The following is a 19,201-nucleotide window of genomic DNA, read 5'->3' as shown; positions in this document are numbered from 1 at the left end:
TTCCACTAAGCCACACTGCTTCTCGAGGGTTGGCCTCTGCTGCTAGATTGTAAACTCCTCGAGGGCAGGAGCTCATCTGTGCTCACTGTTGTGACCCACAGGCAATATGTCAGCAAATGTTACCGATGGATTTATTTCCATCATTCATTCATCCATTCATTCAATTCACTCCATCGTACTTATTGAGCGCTCACTGTGTGCAAAGCACTGTACTAAGCTCTTGGGAGAGTACAGTATAACAACAAACAGACACATTCCTGCCCACAACCAGCTCACAGTCTAGGCCAAATTGCTTTTCACATAAGGAAACACAAAGCTTGCAATCCCCATGCCTTGCCAAATTAGGGTTTGAAAATGACCCCAAGAAGCTCCCCTGAATGTTTACCATCCTTTGCCCTTCCAGGAGGAAGGTTTCCGGTTCTGGAAATAAAAGTGATTCAAGCATCTCAGCTCTGCTGCAAGACGGGTGCTCAGCTAGGTCTAGGTCCCAGTGCTTAGTTCAGTGCTTGGCTGTCCCGAGGTGACCCTGGGGTACCGGCCATCCCAAGGTCAAAAGCTATCTCGTGACCACCTGAACCAGCAGGCAGAACTCAGAAGTGAGGGTGGGATACCGCCCCCATGACCAAATCTGCCAGATTGACAGCCCAAGCCAGGAATACAGAAGGTGTCCCTCGCCCCTGTGCCAATCAAATTAGGTATGGGGGAGGGGGGAGGGCAGAGATTGGGTAGACTGAGGCCGGAAGCTGGAATGGCCATGGGGCACAGGCCATAAATACCTGTCGCCTCTGACCTTCGGGGTCAGAATACCAGGACATGCAGCAGCAGGAGGACCAGCAGCAGCAGCCCACGTGTCTCTCTGCCCAGAAGGCCAGATGCCCGCTTTACAACCAGAACCAACACACTGAGGCAAGGGCCGCGGGACGGGTGAGTGTCTCGTGGGTGGGACCCAGGTACCCCACTGCTGATGGGAATCATGAGTGGATTCCTCCCTTGTAGGGAGAGCACATTGTGAGAGCTGGCCGCCCACCACGTGCGTGGGTAATGTAATGAATTCTTCCCATTTGGGAAAGTAAGTGGATTCTTCCCAAGTGAAAAGTGCACATGGGTGAGAGCTAGCCGCCCCACCCACGTGCGATTAACGTATGATTGTGTTCCTCCCGTGTAGGGAAGCTCTAATATTGCTAATTGATTATATTCCTCCCGAAAGGGAAATTCAATCCACTGGGCCTAAACAATTCCATAAATTCAATTCGCCTCGCGGAATAAATTTTATATAAAACTCAGGCTTTCTGTCCCCGGCCTCTCTCCCTCTCTCTCTCTCTCTCTCTCTCTCGCCTCGCCGATCACTGAATAAACCCGCCCCGGACGACAGGTGACATTGGCACAGGTAAGTACTTAAAATTCCAGTCATCATCTTGTTTATGAGACTGGGTTCCATGTTTGTGCACGTGTAGGAACAACTGATGGCAGAAGGAATTCTGTCTTTCTGGAAGGAAAGAATCTACATTTACATTTTGTTGGTTCCCCTACTGCTGACAAAATCCCAAAGAGGTGCTTGACGGCAGTCATTTGGGGCCAGGTGCTTATTGGAGTATCGTGAAAGCAGCAGAAACCGCACTCTGGGGAAATACCGGGGTGACTGGTCCAGCATGGCAAGACCAAAAATGGGATCGGGAAGGGCTGGGATTCAAACCTACTTGTTTTGAAAGCACAGAGCTCCTGGGGGCAGCAGAGTGGGAAGCATTATGGTTACTAATAATGATAATAATAATAATAGTGGTATTTGTTAAGAGCTTACTATTTGCCAGGCACTGTACTAAGTGCTGGGATAGATACAAGCAAATTGGGTTGGACACAGTCTCTGTCCCACATGAGGCTCATGGTCTTACTCCCCATGTTACAAGAGGTAACTGGAAAAGTGAAGCTAAGTGACTTGCCTAATGTAACACAGCAGACAAGTATTGGAGCTGGAATTGGAACCCAGGTCCTCCTGACTCCCGGGATCATGCTCTATCTAATAATACTAATTCATTCATTCATTCAATCGTATTTATTGAGCGCTTACTGTGTGCAGAGCACTGTACTACACACCTGGGAAGTACAAGTTGGCAACATGTAGAGGCGGTCCCTACCCAACAGTGGGCTCACAGTCTAGAAGGGGGAGACAGAGAACAAAACAAAACATATTAACAAAGTAAAATAAATAGAATATGTACAAGTAAAATAAGTAGAGTAATAAATACGTAAAAACATATATACATATATACAGGCGCTGTGGGGAAGGGAAGGAGGTAAGGCGGGGGGGATGGAGAGGGGGAGGAGGGGGAGAGGAAGGAGGGGGATCAGTCTGGGAAGGCCTCCTGGAGGAGGTGAGCTCTCAGTAGGGCCTTGAAGGGAGGAAGAGAGCTAGCTTGGCAGATGTGCGGAGGGAGGACATTCCAGGCCAAAGGGATGACGTGGGCCAGGGGTCGACGGCGGGACAGGCGAGAACGAGGCACGGTGAGGAGATTAGCGGCAGAGGAGTGGAGGGTGCAGGCTGGGCTGTAGAAGGAGAGAAGGGAGGTGAGGTAGGAGGGGGCGAGGTGATGGAGAGCCTTGAGGCCGAGGGTGAGGAGTTTCTGCCTGATGCGTAGGTTGATTGGTAGCCACTGGAGATTTTTGAGGAGGGGAGTAACACGCCCAGAGCGTTTCTGGACAAAGACAATCCGGGCAGCGGCATGAAGTATGGATTGAAGTGGGGAGAGACAGGAGGATGGGAGATCAGAGAGGAGGCCGATACAGTAATCCAGACGGGATAGGATGAGAGCTTGAATGAACAGGGTAGCGGTTTGGATGGAGAGGAAAGGGCGGATCTTGGCAATGTTGTGGAGGTGAGACCGGCAGGTTTTGGTGACGGCTTGGATGTGAGGGGTGAATGAGAGGGCAGAGTCAGGAGACCTGGGTTCTAATCCCACTCTGACCCTTGCCCACTGTTGTGACCTTGGGAAAGTCAGTTGGATGGAGCTCAGTTTTCTCATCTGTAAAATGGGGAAAACCTCCTTCAAACTGTGAGCCCTATGAGAAACAGGGACTGTGTCCAACGTACACAAAGCACATAGTAAGTGCTTTAACAAATACCACTCATGGGGCCTGGTTGGGGAGGGCCTGGGCAGAAGATGCCATACATATGAAAATGTTTAGGATAGGCCAAGGCATTGGCATTCAAACAGCAGCTGGCCTGCAAGGGCACTAATTACTCTGACCAGAGGGTCCAAGATTATTGATCTTGGTGGCAGGATCCTACTGACTAAAGGTTTCCATCCTGACTGGCTCACCAGCAGAGTCTGTGGTGGGGCCTGAAACAGCAACAGCTCACCAGGGTTTGTGCTTCTCTTGTCTCAGCTGAGTCGTGAGCACTGGGAATGGGTGTTAGGAGGAGGAGCAGCAGCAGTAGTTTTTTTTTTTAATGGCATTTGTTAAACGCTTACTGTGTACAAGGCACTGTACAAAGTGCTGTGGTAGATACCAGCTAATCAGGTTGGACACAATCCCTGTCCCACATGGGGCTCACGGTCTTAATTCCCATTTTACAGATGAAGGGACTGGGGCACAGAAAAGTGAAGTGACTTGCCCAACGTAACACAGCAGACCAGTGTGTGCCAAGCACCGTACTAAACGGTGGGTTAGATACAAGGTAACAGGTCAGACATAGTCCCTGTCCCACATAGGGCTCACACTCTTAATCCCCATTTTACAGATGAAGTAACTGAGACTCAGAGAAGTGAATTGCCTAAGGTCACACTGCAGACATGTGGTGGAGGTAATAATAATAATGATAATAATGATGGTATTTGTTAAACGCTCACTATGTGCCCAACCGTGTTCTAAGCTCTGGGGTACATACAAGGTCATCATCCCATGTGGGGCTCACAGTGGACCCAAAGTGGTGATGCAGATAGGAAAGCAGCGTGGCTCAGCAGAAAGAACCCGGGCTTTGGAGTCAGAGGTCAGGGGTTCAAATCCAGGCTCCGCCAATTATCAGCTGTGTGACTTTGGGCAAGTCACTTCACTTCCCTGTGCCTCAGTGACCTCAGCTGTAAAATGGGGATGAAGACTGTGAGCCCCCCGTGGGACAACCTGATCACTGTGTAATCTCCCCAGCGCTTAGAACAGTGCTTTGCACATAGTGAGCATTTCATAAATGCCATCATCATTATTATTATTGTTATAGGAAAAATGACTGGGAAACATGAGTCAGAGCAGTAAAGGAGGAAGGTGGCTACCTGCCCGTTCACCTCCCGAGAGAGGTACGAGTGACAATTGGGTAGGGCCCGTCCCTATACATTGTTGAGTTGTATTTCCCAAGCACTTAGTACAGTGCTCTTCACACATTAAGCGCTCAATAAATACGATTGAATGAATGAATGACAAGCAGCCCCGAGTTCCATTCCCACTGTGTCTTTTACTGAGTTACAGCAACGCGGGAGCGAGCAATGGGAACTTAAGGGAACCAATGAGGACCGACAGGATGGTTGTGAATTTTCATTGTTTTCTTATCACAGCTTTGTGTTACTTGCTCTGCACATAGTAAGCGCTCAATAAATACGATTGATGATTGTTTTCAGCCCTACAACCTTGCATAGACAGGTGTTACTTGTTTACTGGACTTGAGGACATTCTGTTGTTGAGCCTTACATAAAATACAAAAAAAGGAGTTGCTCTCGACCTGCACAAAATGGAGGATTACTGTCAGTATGCACAAGATACAGTCAGTCATGTCAAGTCCGCTGGCGGACAACAGAAGGGAAACTCAATTATCTTGCAGACTGGAATTGGAAGGGAAACTTAACTACCTTGCTCGAAAGTCTGAGGAGCACTTGAATTCCCGAGGCGAAACTGAGTGATTTTGCGGAAAAGTCTAAGGAGCACTGGAGTGGATGAGGAGAAACGGATTGTTTTGCAGAGGAGTTTGAGGAGCGGGTAAATTGTTCTCCCGGGCGGGACAAAGCCTGGCAGATCGGTTGGAGCCCGAGGTTGGAGCACGGGGTTGGGGGCGGTTGTGGTCGCGGTCCACCCTGGCTTCTCCTGGTAATGAGCTGCCTGGGCTGCAGACCCCGGGGAATCGGAGCAACAACGGGGAACTGCCGCTGCCTCCCCCTTCCCCCACTTCAACAACCCATAGAAGGGGGAAAGAACTGTTCCCCTGGGGCCGCGGACCAAAGAAAAGAAAACCATCCAAGACCTGAGCTGAGACACCTTATTGGGGCCTAGGCCAAAGCACCTAAGACTGGAACCAGGGTGGCATGCTGCGGAGGGGGCCAGACTCTTTCACACTCCTCTGACAGGGGACTATCTTCACGAAAGAAGGGGAAGCCTGTCGGATTGGTAGCCATTTTTTGTGATAATTGTGTGCGTAAGTGAGTGTGTGTCGCGATCCATCCCCCTTTTAATTAGGCTAAGCGTGGACTAAAATGTTCCCGCTGTATGGAGTGGTAATAATAGTAATGGCATTTATTAAGCGCTTATTATGTGCAAAGCCCTGTTCTAAGCGCTGGGGGAGGGTTACAGGGTGATAAGGTTGCCCCACAGGGGGCTCACAGTCTTAATCCCCATTTTACAGATGAGGGAACTGAGGCCCAGAGAAGTGGAGTGACTTTCCCAAAGTCACACAACTGACAAATGGCGGAGCTGGGATTCGACCCCTTGACCTCTGACTCCAAAGCCCATGGTGGTGGCTTGGTTTCACTTTTCAACTTGTTCCCGAGCACCTGACACTGAAGGGGAGACAATTCCCTGATGAGCTTGGTAGTCAAAGGTCATGGACTCTAATGCCGGCTCCGGCACTTGTCAGCTGTGTGACCTTGGGCAAGTCACTTCACTTCTCTGTGCCTCAGGTACCTCATCTGTAAAATGGGGATTAAGACTATGAGCCCCACGTGGAACAACCTGATTACCTTGTATCTCCCCCAGCGTTTAGAAGAGTGCTTGGCACATAGTAAGGACTAAACAAATACCATCATTATTAGTATTAAGCGCTTAGTATGGTGCTCTGCACACAGTAAGTGCTCAGTAAATACGATTGAATGAATGAATGAATTCCCCTGTGACAGGCTCATCCGTTGAGTGCCAGAAACCCAAGGGAAGACAAGAATAATAATTATAATTATAATAATGGCATTTGTTATGTGCTTACTATGTGCCAAGCACTGTTTTAAGCGCAGGGTGGCGGGAGGAGGGAGGGGGATACAAGGTAATCAGTTTGGCCCACATGGGGCTCACAGTCTTAATCCCCATTTTCCAGATGAGGTAACTGAGGCACAGAGAAGTGAAGTGACTTGCCCAAAGTCACACAGCTGACAAGTGGCAGAGGCTCCGGACAGGGTTGTGTGGGGTCCTAGCTGAGCTCAAGTCAGCAGGGGTGTGGGCTGGGCACGCAGTGGGTAGGGATTGTACTGGAAACTACACTTCATTCGTTCAATCTATTTAGCGCTTAATCTGTGCAGAATACTGTACTAAGTGCTTGGAAAGTACAATTCAGCAACAGAGACAGTGCCTGCCCACAACGGACTCACAGTCTAAAAGCGGGGAGAGGGATATCAAAACAAGTAAACAGGCATCAATAACATCAATATAAATAAATAGAATTATAGATACATGCACATGTTTAATATAAATAAATAGAATTATAAATATGTACATATTTACATAAGTGCTGTTTGGTGGGGAGGGGGGTAGAGCAAAGGGAGTGAGTCAGGGTGAGGTGAGGGGGAGCTGAAGAAAAGGGGGCTTAGTCTGGGAAGGCCTCTTGGAGGAGGTGAGCTCTCTGTAGGGCTTTGAAGGGAGGAAGAGAACTAGCTTGGTGGATGTGTGGAGGGAGGGCATTCCAGGCCAGGAGAAGGACGTGGGCCAGGGGTCGCCCGGGGTCAACGGCGGGACAGGAGAGAACTAGGCCCAGTGAGGAGGTTAGCGGTGGCAGAGGAGCGGAGGGTGTGGGTTGGGCTGGAGAAGGAGAGGAGGGAAGTGAGGTAGGAGGGGACAAGGGGATCGAGAGGTTTGAAGCCAATGGTGAGGAGTTTTTGCTTGATAAGGAGGTTGATAGGCAACCACTGGAGATTTTTTGAGAAGGGGGGTGACATGCCCTGAACATTTCTGTAGAAAGATAATCAGGGAAGCAGAGTGAAATATGGACTGCCCTCCCTCCTCACATCCACCAGATAAGCACACTGCCTCCCTTCAAAGCCCTACTGAAAGCTCACCTCCTCCAGGAGGCCTTCCCAGATTGAGCCCCCATTTTCCTCTAGTCCTCCTCCCCTCCCCATCACCCTGACTCCCTCTGTCTGCTCTACCCCCCCCTTCCCCACCCCACAGCACTTGTGTATATATGTACATATTTATTATTCTGTTTTATTAATGATGTGTATATATCTATAATTCTGTTTATTTATATGGATGCTTTTGATGCCTGTCTGCTTGTTTTGTTTTGTTGTCTGTCTCCCCTCTTCAAGACTGTGAGCCCATTGTTGGGTAGGGATCGTCTCTGTTGCAGAATTGTAGTTCCCAAGCGCTTAGTACAGTGTTTTGCACACAGTAAGCACTCAATAAATGCGATTGAATGAATGAATGAATGAAGTGGGGAGAGGCAGGAGGTTGGGAGGTCAGAAAGGATGCTGAATCAGTAATCCAGTGGGGGTAGAATGAGTGATTGTACTAACGTGGTGGAAGTTTGGTTTGGAGAGAAAAGGGCAGCTCTTGGCGATGTGTGAAGGTGAGCCTGGCAGGATTTGGTGATGGTTTGGTTGTGTGGGATGAATGAGAGAGTAGAGTCAAGGATGACACCAAGGTTACAGGCTTGTGAGACAGGAAGGAAAGTTATGCTGTCTACAGTGACGGGAAAGTTCTGGAGAGACCAGGATTTGGGAGGGAATAATAATGATGGTGATGATGACGATGATGATAATGGTATTTAAGCACTTACTATGTACCAAGCACTGTCCTAAGGACTGGGGTAGATACAAGGTAATCAGGTTGTCCCATGTGGGGCTCACAGTCCTAATCCCCATTTTCCAGATGAGGTAACTGATCACAGAGAAGTGAAGTGACTTGCCCAAAGTCACCCAGCTGATAAGTGGGGGACCTGGGATTAGAACCTGTGACCTCTGATTCCCAAGCCCGGGCTCTAGGGAAAATATGGAGATCTGTCTTGGACGTGTTGAGTCTTAGGTGGCAGGAGGACATCCAGGTGGAGATGTCCCAAAGGCAGGAGAAGATGCAACGGAGAGCGAGAGAGAGAAAAAACTGGGGAGGAGATCTAGATTTGGGTATCATCTGCATAGAGAGGATAGGTGAAGCCAAGGGAGCGAATGAGTTCTTCAAGGGAGTGAGTGTAGATGGAGAATAGAAGGGGACCAAGAACTGACCCTTACGGGACCCCTACAGTAAGGAGATGGGAGGAGGAGGAGGAGCCCGCCAAGGAGATGGAGAATTGAAGGGCCAGAGAAATAAGAGGAGAACCGGAGAAGATAGAGTCAATTAAGCCAAACCAAGGTCAGAGAAGCAGCGTGGTTTAATGGAAAGAGCCCGGGCTTGGGAGTCAGAGGTCGTGGGGTCGAATTCCGACTCTGCCACTTGTCTGCTGTGTGACTTTGGGCAAGTCACTTCACTTCTCTGTGCCTCAGTTGCCTCATCTGTAAAATGGGGATTAAGATTGTGAGCCCCATGTGGGACAACCTGATTACCTTATGTCAACCCCAGCACTTAGAACAGTGCTTCGCACATAATAAGCGCTTAAATATCATCATTTTTATTATTATTAAGGTTGGTTAACGTGTTGAGGAGAAGGGGACGGTCGACAGTGTCAAAGGCAGCTGAAAGGTCGAGGATGATTAGGATGGAGTAGGAGCCTTTGAATTTGGCAAGAAGGAGGTCATTGGTGATCTTTGAGAGGGAGTTTTCAGTGGAATGAAGGAGGCAGAAGCCAGATTGGAGACTCTCCCCTAGTGACCCAGAATGGACCATCTAACACCCTGCCTCTCCCCTCCCCATCCCTGACCCTCCCCCAGGGAACCAGCAGGGACCATCCAACACCCCTGACTTTCCCTTCTTCATTAATTTCTGTGCCTCAATTTCCACATATGTAAAATGGAGATTGAGTGTGAGCCCAGTGTGGGACAGGTACTGTGTCCAACCCAATTATCGTGTATCTACCCCAGCGGTTAGGACAGTGTCTGGCACATGATACACGCCAAACAATTACCACAATTATGATTATTCGCGAAGTCGGATTTGGCCATTCTGTGGGGGATTGATCAGCATAGTTCCTGTTCTCATGTCTCATGCCACCTGAGGGAGTGGGGACCCTTACCGTGACCACAGCCTGCGTACAGAGCAGCAGATTTCCCAACCCTAGTCCATGTGGAGAGATGGAGCCAGGAGCTGGGCTGCCACCTCTAAAGGAAGGTGTTGTTTTATGGCTGGTGAATATGTTTGTTTATGAATTTGCATGCTTAAAAGTTCATCTCTGGAGGAGAGAATGAGGAGGGGGCTGTCATATCTAGCAGAGGCTGATACTGAAAACGGGGATGGGGCCCTGTGCAGGGAACTGGTTCAGTCTGACTTGACTGGGATGGAGAATAATAATAATAATGATAATAACAGCATTTGTTAAGCACTTACTATGTGCAAACCCCTGTTCTAAGCGCTGGGAAGGATACAAGGTAATCAGGCTGTCCCACGTGGGGCTTACAGATTTAATCTTCATTTTACAGATGAGGTAACTGAGGCACAGAGAAGTGAAGTGACTTGCCCAAAGTCACACAGCTGACAAGGAGCCAGGATTAGAGCCAGGATTAGAACCCATGACCTCTGACTCCCAAGCCCGTCGTGCTCTTCCCACTGAGCCACACTGCTTCTCGAAGCCCCGGGGCCCCAAATTCGACAGATGGAACAAACCTTCTTGCATCCGCGCCCCTGTCTATACATCCTCAGTCCTTCTGTCTCTCCCCCAGTCTAGTCCATACTTCACTCTGCTGCCAACATTTTTCTACAGAAACATCCAGGGTGCATTTCCCCGCTCCTCAAGAAACTCCAGTGTTTGCCCATCCACCTCCTCATCAAACAGAAACTCCCCACTATGGGCACTAGAGCACTCGCTCACCTTGCCCCCCATCCTACCTCACCTCGTTATTCTCCTATTACAACCCATCCCACACCCTTCACCTCTCTAATGCCAACCCACTGACTGTACCTCGACCTAGTCCGTCTCGCCGCCGACCTCTCGCCCATGTCCTGCCTCTGGCCTGGAACGGCCTCCCTCCTCATATCCTACAGACAATGACTCTACCCACCTTCAAAGCCTCAGTGAAGGCCCATCCCCTCCAAGAGGCCTTCCCTGACTGAGCCCTCCTTTTCTCTTCTCCCACTCCCTTCTGCATTGCCCTGACTTGCTCCCTTCATGCGTCACCTCCCTTCCAGCCCCTCAGCCCTTACATCCATATGTGTAATGTATTTCTTTATATGAGTGCTGTCTCCCCCTCTAGACTGTAAGCTCACTGTGGTCAGTGAAGCAGTGTAGCATAGCGGCAAGAGCATGGGCTTGGGATTCAGAGTCTGTGGGTTCTAATCCCAGCTCCGCCATTTGTCTGCTGTGCGACCTTGGACAAGTCATTTCACTTTTCTGTACCTCAGTTACCTCACCTTTAAAATAGGAATGAAGACTGTGAGCCCATGTGGGACAACTTGATTATCTTGTATCCATCCTAATGCTTGTAATTGTTTGGCATATGGTAAGCGCTTAACAAATACCATAATAATAAAAAATAAATAATACATAAATAATAATGAGAAGAAGAAGAATCAAGGAATGCCTCTGTTATATTGGGTCCAGTCAAGTCATCCTTGACTCCGCTCTGTCATTCACCCCACACATCCAATCCATCACCAAAACCTACCAGTCTCACCTTCACAACGTCGCCAAGATCTGTACTTCCCTCTCCACCCAAACTGCTACCTTCTTGGTTCAATCTCTCATCCTATCCCGACTGGATGACTGCATCAGTCTCCTTTCTGATCTCCTATCCTCCTGTCTCTCCCCGCTTCAGTCTATACTTCACTCTGCTGCCCTGATTACCTTTCTACAGAAACGCTCTGGGCATAGCACTTCCCTCCTCAAAAATCTCCAGTGGTTGCCCATCAACCTTCGCATGAAGCATAACCTCCTCACTATTGACTTGTTAGGTCTCCATCCCCTTGCTCCCTGCTACCTCACCTCCCTTCTCTCCTTCTACAACCCAGCCTGCACATTCCTCTGCCGCTCACCTCCTCCCTGGGCCTCGTTCTCAGCTGTCCCGCCGTTGACCCCTGACCCACGTCCTACCTCTGGCCTGGAATGCCCTCCCTCCACACATCCGCCAAGCTAGGTCTCTTCCTCCCTTCAAAGCCCTCCTGAGAGCTCACCTCCTCCAGGAGGCCTTCCCAGACTGAGCCCCCTCCTTATCCTCTGCTCCTCCTCCCCTCCCCATCTCCCCGACTCCCTCCCTCTGCTTTCCTCCTTCCCACAGCCCATGTGTATATTTGTACATAGTTCTTATTCTATTTATTTTATTAATGATGTGTTTATATAATTTTATTTATCTTTCTTGATGCTATTGATGCCTGTTGTTTTGTTTTGGTGTCTGTCTCCCCCTTCTAGACTGTGAGCCCGTTGCTGGGTAGGGACTGTCCCTATCTGTTGCCGTATTGTACTTTCCAAGCGCTAGTATAGTGCTGTGAACACAGTAAGCGCTCAATTAATGTGATTGAATGAATGCATGAATATTGTTATATTGTACTCCACCAACTGCTTCATATTGTGCTCTGCACACAGTTATTACCCAGTAAATCGAATTGACTGGCTGACTGATGAATTCTGCTCAGTGAGGGGCTTGGCCCTGTTGGTGGGGTGAGGGCAGAAACCCTTTCAGGCCACTGGTAGTTGGTCATTTGTCCCCGTGAAAACTTGAACAATAACCCCAAACCAAATAGTCACACCACCACTTGCTTGGCAGTGTGAGCATCCAACCCCCGTGTCTTTGCCCTCCTCATCCCTGACTCTCCATCAGTGACCCAGCATGGACCATCCAGCACCCCTGCCTCTCTCTTCCCCATCCTTGATACTTCCCAAGTGATCCGGCAGGAACCATTCAAAACCGCTGACCTTCCCTTCTCCATTAATCTCTCTGCTTCAGTTTCCTCATTTATAAAATAGGGATTAAGACTGTGAGCCCAGTGTGGGACAGGGACTGTGTACAACCCAATTATCTTGTGTCTAAGCCAGTGGTTAGTACAGTGTCTGGCAGATAATAAGTGCTTAACAAAGACCACAGTTGTTATTATTATTATCTGGGAAGTTGGATTTGGTCAGTCTTTGGGGGATTGATCAGCGTAGGTGCTCTTCTCCTTCCTCTTGCCATCTGACATTTTTCATTTCTTAATTTCAGTCATTATTTTAGTGTTTGTTAGGCCTCGACTCTTTCTGTTTGATTGCTCGGATATGCATACAAATGATGCAGGGCCAAAAGCAATTGTTCAAATTTCACAAATCCCAGGGTGTAGACAATACAGAAGGGAGAAGGAGCCGGAGAAAAGAGGGTTTAATCAGAGAAGACCTCTTGGCGGAGTTGTGACCTTAATGCTTTGGAGAGGGGGATAATGACGGTCTGGCACATGTGAAGGGAGGGAGAGGGAGTTCCAGACCAGAGGAGGGACTTGGAAAAGGAGGCGCCGGCCAGATGGACGAGATGGAGGCCCATGGGGTAAGCCGGCGCTGGAAGAGCAAAGTACCACCAGGTGGCGATAGAGAGGCGCGGTGTGGGAGAGAAGCATCGCTGCCTAGTGGGTAGAGCCTGGGGGGGTCAGACCTGACTTCTAATCCAGGCCCTGCTGTGTGTCTGCTGAGTGACCTTGGACAAGTCATTTCACTCTTCTATGCCTCAGTTATCTTGTCTCTGAAATAAGGCTAATAATAATAAAATCATCATAATCATCATAATAGTTATTATGGTGGTATTTGTTAAGCACTTACTGTGTGCCTAACACTGTTCTAAGTCCTGGGGTAGATACAGGGTAATCAGATCGAACACAGTCCATGTCCCACATGGGACGCACAGTCTTCATCCCCATTTTATGGATGAGTTAACTGAGCCTCAGAGAAGTGAAGTGACATGCCCAAGGTCACAGAGAAGACATGTGGCGGAGCTGGGATTGGAACCCACATCCTCGGATTTCCAGGCCCGTGCCTCCCAGAATGACACCTGATGCCGTGAGGGGGTGATTGAGAGGTGCAGCTTCACAGAATACTGCCTAGTAGCACTATGGGGCGGTAGAGAAGAGCAACATCCCAGAACAAGCTTACTGCTGTATAATTATAATAATAATAATAACGGTACATTTTATGTTCTTACTTTGTGCCAAGCACTGTTGTAAGAGCTAGGGTAGATCCAAGTTAATCAGGTTGGACACAGTCCCTGTCCCATATGGGCCTATGAGGCCCATATTAGTCTTAATCCCCATTTTACAGGTGAGGTAACTGAGGTAACTGCCTGAGGTCACACAGCAAGCATGTGGCAGAACCGGGATTAGTACACAGTACCTTCTAACCCCCAGGCCCGTCCTATGCACTAAGCCAAGAAGCCTTGCTGGCTTAGTGGAAAGAGCACGGGCTTGGGAGTCAGAGGTCATGAGTTCTAATTCCAGCTCTGCCACTTGTCTGCTGTGTGACCTTGGGCAAGTCACTTAACTTCTCTGTGCCTCAGTTACCTAGACTGTGAGCCCGTTGTTGGGTAGGGACCGACTCTATATGTTTCCAACTTGTTCTTCCCAAGCACTTAGTACAGTGCTGTGCACACAGTAAGCGCTCAACAAATACGATTGAATAAATGAGTGAATGTAAAATGGGGATTAAGACCGTGAGCCCCGTGTGGGGCAACCCGATTACCTTGTATCTACCCCAGTGCTTAGAACCGTGCAGCGTGCTTAGAACAGAGAAGCAGTGTGGCTCAGTGGAAAGAGCACGGACTTTGGAATCAGAGGTCATGGGTTCAAATCCTGGCTCTGCCAATTGTCAGCTGTGTGACTTTGGGCAAGTCCCTTAACTTCTCTGTGCCTCAGTTACCTCATCTGTAAAATGGGGATTAAGACTGTGAGCCCCCAGTGGGACAACCTGATCACCTTGTAACCTCCCTAGTGCTTAGAGCAATGCTTTGCACATAGTAAATCCCTAATACATGCCAGAAAAACAGTGCTTGGCACATAGTAAGTGCTTAACAATAGAGAAGCAGCGTGGCTCAGTGGAAAGATCCCGGGCCTTGGAGTCAGAAGTCATGGGTTCAAATCCCGGCTCCACCAATTGTCAGCTGTGTGACTTTGGGCAAGTCACTTAACTTCTCTGTGCCTCAGTTACCTCATCTGTAAAATGGGGATTCAGACTGTGAGCCTCACGTGGAATAACCTGATCACCTTGTATACCCCAGTGCTTAGAACAGTGCTTTGCACATAGTAAGCTCTTAACAAATGCCATCATCATTATTATTAAGTACTATTATTATTATTATTATTTTACCATTATAGTGTATTGTACTGCCACCAAGCGCAGCCCCTCGAACAAGCCCACTGCTGCCTCCAGGGGGTGATAGAGAGTTGCAGCCTCCGAGAATAACGATTGGTGCCACCAGGGGGCAGGCTGCTGCGCTCCGACCAGAGAATGGTTCTGGTTCCAGGGGCATCTCTCCAGAGCAGCTGCTCAGTGCTTTGCCTCTGCCTATTACACCGTGGGCACATTCCACCCCCAGATTTACCCCATTACTAAGTGACCTGTATTGCTACCCCACAGGGAGTGTGTTTGTGTGTGTGAATAATTGGGGGGAAGAGGAGTAATGAAGCAGCTGCCAGTCGTGGGAGAACAGGGTCTGGGGCTCTGTGCAGGAAGCTAGTTCTGTCTGACTCTATTGGGACCGAGAAGAGCCAGGGTCCTTAATTCTGTAGATGGGGCAAGCTTTGCTGTGTCTGTAGTCCTTCTTCAGGGTCACTGCGAAGTCTCAGTCCCCAGAGAAAGGACATTTCTGGGCATAACACAGAAGCTTGAGGGATCCAGTGTCAGGAGGAGGACAGAGTGTCTATCAGGGTCTCTATCCTATTTTTCCCTGAGAAGCAAAGTGTGCAGACTCCTACCTGAGGTCCAGGAAGCAGGGGTGTGGGTGGGGAGGACAAAAGACAGGTATTGTACTAGAAATTACACTCTATCTACTGTGCGGTTCTGCACCTTCAATCGATCAGTTGGGTTGATGGAGCTCTTGCTGTGTGCAGAGCACTAAACTAAGCCCTTGGGAGAGTACGGTATGACAGACACATTCCCTCCCCACAATAAGATTAATATTAACGGTAATGTTGGTATTTGTTAAGTGCTTACTATGTGCCAAGCACTGTTTTAGGCACTGGCACTGTTCTAAGCGCTTACCTTATCGGAGGGACTGGAGTTCCTAGAGTAACAGAACTGGGGGTGCAGGTGGGAGGACAAAGCAGGTTTTCTTTTCTAGAAATGGAATTCATTCATTCATTCATTCAATCAATCATATTTATTGAGCGCTTACTGTGTGCAGAGCACTGTACTAAGCGCTTGGGAAGTACAAGTTGGCAACATATAGAGACGGTCCCTACCCAACAGTGGGCTCACAGTCTAGAAGGGGGATACAGAGAACAAAACATATTAACAGAATAAAATAAATAGAATAAATATGTACAAGTAAAATAAATAAATAGAGTAATAAATACGTACAAACATTTACATATATACAGGTCCTGTGGGGAAGGGAAGGAGGTAAGGCAGAGGGGATGGAGGGGGAAGGAGGGATAGAGGAAGGAGGGGGCTCAGTCTGGGAAGGCCTCCTGTATTGAATTCTATACAGTGTGTAGTTCTGTCCCTCCAGTGTATGGAGAACAAGCCCCTTCTAGGGATGTGAGGAAGGGACGGGTAAGTGTTTGTAGGGCAGAGTGTGGCAGTCAGCGTAGCTGCAGATCCACTTAACCATGTTGGGCCGGGAGGGGGCAGGGAGAGTGGTCAAAAGTGTTGGCTAAACTAGGTTGTCTGTGCTTCCCCCCGCCAGGGTTCATAACTCGACATGTTCTCGGGCTGGGACCAGAGGAGAAGCTCCAGTGCCACTTCACTCTGATGAGACCGAGGTTCTTCTGCCCATCCCCAGAGGAGGACTGAGTGAGTCCCGAGGTCCCCCTTCCTGCAATAGCATGTCCAGGCTGCTCAAAGCCCTCCAGCCAAAATCCTCTGGAAACACACAGCTCAGGGCAGGATAGCCGAGGGGAGAATCTAGCTACTACTCATTTAAATAAAAACTGCTCAATGCATCTCTCCAGCCTTGAGGTGCTTCTTTCTAATGTGGACAGAGGTCAATGCCCAGACATGCCCTGCTGTCAAGATGGAGTCTTGGGTGGCACAGTCCTCCAAAGGTGTGTGTTCATGTGTGTGTATTTATGGGTGTGTGTATGAGAGGCTAGCAAATTTTTGGTTCAACCCACACTACATTTATCCATTCAATCGTACTTATAACAATAGTAATAATAATGTTATTTGTTAAGTGCTTACTATGTGCCAAGCACTGTTCTAAGCAAGGGGTAGATACATGGTCATCAGATTGTCCCACCAGGGGCTCACAGTCTCAATCCCCATTTTGCAGATGAGGTAACCGAGGCACAGAGAAGTTAAGTGGCTTGACTTAAGTTAAGGTCACACAGCTTCCAAGTGGCGGAGCCAGGATTAGAACCCAAGTCCTCTGACATCCAAGCCTGTGCTCTTTCCACTAAGCCATAGAATGCTTACTGTGAGCAGAGCACTGTACTAAGCGCTTGGGAAAGTACAGTACAGCAAAAAAGAGAGACGATCCCTGCCCACAACTAGCTTCCAGTCTAGAGGAGGAGACAGGTACTAATACAAGTAAAAAGGCATCAGGACATCAATACAAGGAAACAGGCATCAATTCAAAAAATACGGTTACAGATATAATTAACAAAATCATGCATTCATTGTCATATTTATTGAGCGCTTATTGTGTGCCGAGCACTGTACTGAGCGCTATATGTTGCTGACTTGTACTTCCCAAGAGCTTAATACAGTGCTCTACACACAGTAAGCATTCAATAAATACGATTGAATGAATGAATGAATGAATGACCAGGGCCGAGAAGAGGGGGAGACCAGTGCAGGGAGGCACATGTGACCATAGCTGGGAGGCAGAGGGGGACCAGGGCTGGGAGGCAGAGGGGTTGTTGGGTCGGGAGACAGGGGGACCAGGGCCAAGATTCGGGGGGTGGGGGGTGGACCAGGGCCAGGAGGCAGAGGGGGACAAGGGCAGGAGGCAGAGAGGGACCAGGGCTGGAGGCAGAGGGTTACCTGGGCCTGGAGACAGGCGGACCAGAACGGGGAAGAAGAGGGGTACCTGGGCCGGGGGATGGGGGACCAGGGCCAGGTGACAGAGGGGTACCTGGGCCGGGATACGGGGGACCAGGGCAGGGAAGCAAAGGAGTACCTGGGCCGGGGGATGGGGGACCAGGGCCGGGAGGCAGAGGGATCCCAGGGCCGGATGGCAGAGGGGGACCAGGGCCAGAAGGCAGAGGGGTATCTGGGCCGGGAGACAGGGGGACCAGGGCAGGGAGATGGGGACCAGGGCTGGGAGGCAGAGGGGGACCAGGGCCAGGAGGAATAGGTTTACCTGGGCCAGGAGATAGCGGGGGACCAGGGCTGAGAGGCCGGGGGGACAGGGGCAGGGAGGCATAGGAGGACCAGGGCTGGGAGGCATAGGGGGATCAGAACCAAGACGCAGTGGGGACCGGGGCAGGGAGGCATAGGAGGACCAGGGCTGGATGGCAGAGGGGGACCAAGGCGGGGAGGCAGAGGGCGATCAGAACCGAGACGCAGTGGAGCCCGAGGCAGGGAGTCAGAGGGGAACCAAGGCTGGGAGGCAGTGGGGTTCCTGGGCCGTGAGACAGGGGGACCAGGGCCGGAATGTAGAGGGGACCTAGGGCTGGGATGGAGAGAGACCCAAGAACCTGGGGGTAGAAGGAGAACAGGGCCGGGAAGCACAGAGGGATGAGGGCCAGGAGGCAGAGGAGGTCCAGGGCAGGGTGGCAGAGGGGGACCGGGACCGGGAGGCAAAGTGGTACCTGGGCCGGAAGACAGGGGGACCAGTGCCGGGAGGTGGAGGGAACTCAAGTCCAGGATGCAGAGATGGACCAGGGCCTGGAGGTAGAAGGAGACCAGGGCCTGGAGACATAAAGGGACCAGGTCCGGGAGGCAGAAGGGGACCAGGGCCTAGAGGCAGAGGGGGACCAGTGCCAGGAAGCAGATGGGTACCTAGGCTGGGAGACAGGGATACCAGGGCCGAAAGGCAGAAGGGGACAAAGGCCAAGAGGCAGGCGGGAGACCAGGGCAGGTAGGCAAACGGGGACCAGGGCAGGAAGGCGGGGCGGGATCATGGCCAAGAAATAGAGGGTTACCTGGGCCAGGAGACAGGGGGACCTGGGCTGGGAGGTAGAGAGGACCCAGGGCCGGGATGGAGAGAGACCCAAGGGCTTGGAGCTAGAAGGAGACCAGGGCCGGGAGGCAGAGCTGGACCATGGCAGGGTGGCAGGCGGGGACCAGGGCCAGGAGGCAGAGGGGTACCTGGGCCAGGAGAGAGGGGGACCAGGAGGCAGAAGGGTACCTGGGCCGGGAGAGGAAGTGACGAGGGCCGAGAGGTAGCGGGGACCCAGGGCCGAGACGGAGAGAGACCCAAGGGCCTGAAGGTAGAAAGAGACCAGGGCCAGGAGGCACAGAGGGACCAGGGCAAGGCGGCAGAGTGGGACCAGGGCTAGGAGGCAGATGGGTACCTGGGCCAGGAGACAGGGGAACCAGGCCAGGGAGGTAGAGGGGCAAAGAGGTATCTGGGCTGGGAAGCAGAGAGGGACGAGGGACGAGAGGCGGGGGGCGGAGGACAGGGGCAGGGAGTCATAGTGGGACGGGGCCACAAGACAGTGGGGGAATAAGGTGGGGAGACAGAGGGGAACCAGGTTCAGGAGGCAGAGGTGTACCTGGGCCGGGCGACGGAGACCAGGGCCGGAACGGAGAGAGACCCAAGGCTGTAGAGATAGAGATAGAAGGAGACCAGGGCGGGGAGTCACACAGGGACCAGGGCCGGGAGGCATA

At 50.6% G+C, this 19,201-nt stretch overlaps 1 long non-coding RNA gene across 1 annotated transcript in view; it reads left to right on the top strand.

The window, feature by feature from the left end:
- LOC119922516 overlaps window positions 1–16,368 on the top strand; it is a 31,766-nt gene extending 15,398 nt beyond the window's left edge. Inside the window, exons 3-4 of the long non-coding RNA XR_005448653.1 lie at window positions 1,373–1,387; window positions 16,113–16,368. This is a non-coding gene — a long non-coding RNA (uncharacterized LOC119922516). The remainder of the gene's footprint in view (window positions 1–1,372; window positions 1,388–16,112) is intronic.
- Window positions 16,369–19,201: the final 2,833 nt, after the last annotated feature.

Source organism: Tachyglossus aculeatus, unplaced genomic scaffold, assembly GCF_015852505.1.
Source record: "Tachyglossus aculeatus isolate mTacAcu1 unplaced genomic scaffold, mTacAcu1.pri scaffold_105_arrow_ctg1, whole genome shotgun sequence".
In the NCBI taxonomy this organism is placed as follows: domain Eukaryota; kingdom Metazoa; phylum Chordata; class Mammalia; order Monotremata; family Tachyglossidae; genus Tachyglossus; species Tachyglossus aculeatus.
The sequence above is the reverse complement of the archived record's forward strand: the minus strand, read 5'-3'. Positions and strand labels throughout refer to the sequence as shown.